We start from the raw sequence: 4,529 nt of genomic DNA, 5'->3' as shown, positions 1-4,529 counted from the left end.
TATCTATGTTCACTAGCACCTTGCAAAGATACTAATCAAGCAACAAAGGTGTCAGGCTAGCTAGAGCTATCCTAACCAATTCTAGAAGCAAGGTCACACAAACATATGCCACTAGTACTTTAAGCGACAAGGGAGCTCCTACACATGCTAGTAAGCTAAAGCACAAAGCCACCTAAGCTCACTAGCAATGCTCAATAACAAGGCAACCAATGACAAATTAGAGAGCTCAAATACTTAGCTACACAAACTAAGTAATATGACTAACAAGGTTACACCAACCAAATTAGCCACGCAAGGGAGCTACTTCTATGCTACACAAGCAAGAAGGTAACTAGCAAGCTACACAAGCTAACTAATTACAAAAGCAACAACACAAGCTCAATGTATATGAAAGTAATCGCAAGCTTGTGTAACGGGGATGCAAACCAATGGGAAGAACAAGGTTGACACGATGTTTTTTCTCTCAAGGTTCACGTGTTTGCCAACACGCTAGTCCCCGTTGTGTCGACCGCTCACTTGGTGGTTCGACGGCTAATTGGCATCACCCATGAAAGGTCCTAATGGCTAGAGGGGGGTGAATAGCCTAATAAAAATTTCTACAACAACACTTAACAAAAGGTTAGACAATTATAAGGCGAAGCAAGTGTTGCGCTAGCCTACTCAAAATACAAGCCACCTACCACAATTCTAGTTTAGATAGTGTCGATTCACACAAGAGGTATGACACTACCCTATGTTAGTGTGCTCTCAAAGGCTAACTAAAGAGCCACACCAACCAAGCAAGCAAGCTCTCACAACTAGTTACACTAAAGAGCTTGTCAACTAGTTTGCGATAATGTAAAGAGAGTGATCAAGATAGTTATACCGCCGTGTAGAGGAGTGAACCAATCAATCACAAGGATGAATAACAAAGAAGACCAATCACCTCGAAATCAAAAGATGAACACAATGATTTTTACCGAGGTTCACTTGCTTGCCAGCAAGCTACTCCTCGTTGTGGCGATTCACTCACTTGGAGGTTCACATGCTAATTGGCTTCACATGCCAAACCCTCAATAGGGTGCCACACAACCAACACAAGATGAGGATCACACAAGCCACGAGCAATTCACTAGAGTACCTTTTGGCACTCCGCCGGGGAAAAGTTAAGAACCCCTCATAATCACCACGATCGGAGCCAGAGACAATCACCACCCTCCACTCAACGTTCCTCACTGCTCCAAGCCATCTAGGTGGCGGCAACCACCAAGAGCAATAAGCGAAATCCACAGCGAAACACGAACACAAAGTGCCTCTAGATGCAATCACTCAAGCAATGCACTTGGATTCACTCCCAATCTCACTATGATGATGAATCAATGATGGAGATGAGTGGGAGGACTTTGGCTTAGCTCACAAGGTTGCTATGTCAATGAAAATGGCCAAAGATATGAGCCATAGCCGGCCATGGGGCTTAAATAGAAGCCCCCACGAAATAGAGCCGTTATGCCCCTTCACTATGCATAACACGGGACGACCGGACGCTCCGGTCGAACTGACCGGACGCCAGCCCTCAGCGTTCGGTCGCCCAATGGATGCCACGCATCACCAGCTTCAAACGCTGTTCGTCAGATGTCAACGGCTATGAGGCTGACTGGACGCTCTGGCAAAACTGACCGGACGCTGAAGCCCCAAGCGTCCGGTCGTTTCCAGTAAGCTCCCCGAGGCGTATTTCTTTGACCAGACATGTCCGGTCCACCTTGACCGGACACAGACCAGCGTTCGATGCAATACCCTAGGTACTGTGCTGACCGACCAGTTCGACCGGACGCAAGCTGCCAGCGTCCAGTGCTTTCAGACCCAGCGTCTGGTCAGTTGACCGACGCCAGCGTCTTCGTGACCAACTCGTTTTCACTTCTAACTTCTTCACCCTTGCTCCAATGTGTCAACCACCAAGTGTATCACCTTGTGCATATGTGTTAGCATATTTTCACAAACATTTTTTTCAAGGGTGTTAGCACTCCACTAGATCCTAAATGCATATGCAATGAGTTAGACCATCTAGTGGCACTTTGATAACCGTATTCCGATATGAGTTTCACCCCTCTTAATAGTACGGCTATCAAACCTAAATGTGATCACACTTTCTAAGTGTCTTGATCACCAAAATAAAATAGCTCCTACAAGTTATACCTTTGCCTTGAGCTTTTTGTTTTTCTCTTTCTTCTTTTTAAGTTTAAGCCCTTGATCATCACCATGCCATCACCATAGTCATGCTATGATCTTCATTAGCTTCTCCACTTGAAGTGTGCTACCTATCTCATGGTCACTTGATAAACTAGGTTAGCACTTAGGGTTTCATCAATTCACCAAAACCAAACTAGAGCTTTCAATCTCCCCCTTTTTGGTAATTGATGACAACCCTTATACAAAGATATGAATTAAAATTCAATTGGATCCATGTTGCTTGCCCAAGCATATTTACCATGTGTAAAAGGATATGGACAAGTTTCATGAACCCCAAATGGTAGCAATTGCTCCCCCTACATATATGCTAAGAGTTTGGATTGTAACTTGCACATATGCTTTGATAGGAAATATAGGAGTCAATGTCTACCATATGATGCTAAGGTATAAAAGATGGACCTTTGAAGCGTGATACCAATTGGAGTGCACCAATATACCATCCTTAGCACCACGATTAGCTCAATACTATTTGGAAACATACTTTAGAAAGATACCACTTGTAAAGGCTTACTTGAAAACATGAAAATTATCTAGTGATGTCATTTCATCATTCAATCTTACAACTAACATTCATCACACAAGCATGGATGTGTAAATTTAATACTTGTGCCATGCAAGCAAAACATGTGAAATGCACATACAAATGCACCATACAAGTTCATGAGCTTGCTCCCCCTACTTGTGTGCTCAAACTTTTAATTGATCCCTTTCCTTTGTCACATCTCTCCCCCGATGTTATATATCAAGATATCTTTATGTTTCTCTTCCTTTATGACATTTCTCCCCTCTTTTCACTATTTTTACTACTACTATCTTTGTTTCTCTCCCCATTTGTCATCAATGACCATAAAGGTTCTAAATATAGATAGTATTACTTTTAGGGTCAAGATTATCAATGTCAATCAATGGGGTGAGGACCATTTTCCCAAATTTGGTCTAGTCTAGATCATTTACCAAAGATATTTAACTCGGTTTGATCCAAGGACAAGCTTCTTCACACCTCCAAATAAGGGTTATCTTGTACCATGTTGAGTTAAACACTTATAGCTCATTTTCTAGATTAAACACTAGGTTTACAAGCCCATAAACATGTCATATGCTATCACTAGATTAAGTCAAGCATAGAAGCAATAGTGATACCATATAAACATCAAATTCGTTTGATTTTCATGAATGAGCCTAATAAAATAGAACCATTTGAAAGGCCCTAATAAGATTGAAAATATGACTAGATGCACTAAACATGTCCTTAGCAAGGATGTATGCCATGCCAATTAACTTTTACCTTGGATTGCTCGAAGGAGAGGCATGTCATGTAAATGGAGGGGTGCATCAACACATATTTGAGAAATCCAATATGTTCAACTCATTCCTTAGCTTGCAAAATCTTTTCTCATCCAATGGCTTGGTGAATATATCGGCAAGTTGATCTTCGGTGCCTACACTCTCAATGCAAATGTCCCCTTTTTGTTGATGATCTCTTATGAAATGGTGGCGGACATCAATGTGCTTTGTTCTTGCATGTTGAACCGAATTGTTGGTCAACTTAATTGCACTCTCATTGTCACATAGCAATGGCACTTTCTTAAACTTGATTCCAAAGTCACTCAAAGTGGCCTTCATCCAAAGTACTTATGCACAACAACTACCGACGGATATGTATTCGGCTTCGGGCGGTTGATAATGCAACACTATTTTGCTTCTTTGATGACCATAAAACAAGTGATCTTCCCAACAATTGACATATGCCCGAGGTGCTCTTCCTTTTAACCTTGCATCCCGCATAATCTGAGTCAGAGTAACCAACTAGCTCAAACTTTGCTCCTTTGGGATACCACAAACCAACATTTGGTGTATGCTTCAAGTACCTCAATATTCTCTTTGTAGCCTTTAAATGACTTTCTCTTGGTGAGGCTTGAAATCTTGCACATATACATACACTAAACATGACATCCGGCCTTGATGCGGTCACATAGAGTAGGCTTTCAATCATAGACCGATACAACTTTTGATCTACCATGTTTCCACTTGCATCACTATCTAAGTTGCCATTGGTTCCCATTGGTGTGCTAATGACTTTGCTATCAATCATTCCAAACTTCTTGATCATGTCCTTGATGTACTTGCCTTGACTCACAAAAGTACCATTCTTCAATTGCTTGATTTGAAGACCAAGGAAGTAACTCAATTCTCCAATCATAGACATCTCAAACTCATTAGCCATCATATTCCCAAACTCATCACAAAATTTTTGATTTATTGATCTAAATATGATATCATCAACATAGATTTGTAAAATAAAT

This window comes from Miscanthus floridulus, chromosome 1, assembly GCF_019320115.1.
Source record: "Miscanthus floridulus cultivar M001 chromosome 1, ASM1932011v1, whole genome shotgun sequence".
NCBI lineage: Eukaryota > Viridiplantae > Streptophyta > Magnoliopsida > Poales > Poaceae > Miscanthus > Miscanthus floridulus.
This window is presented reverse-complemented; position numbering follows the sequence as displayed.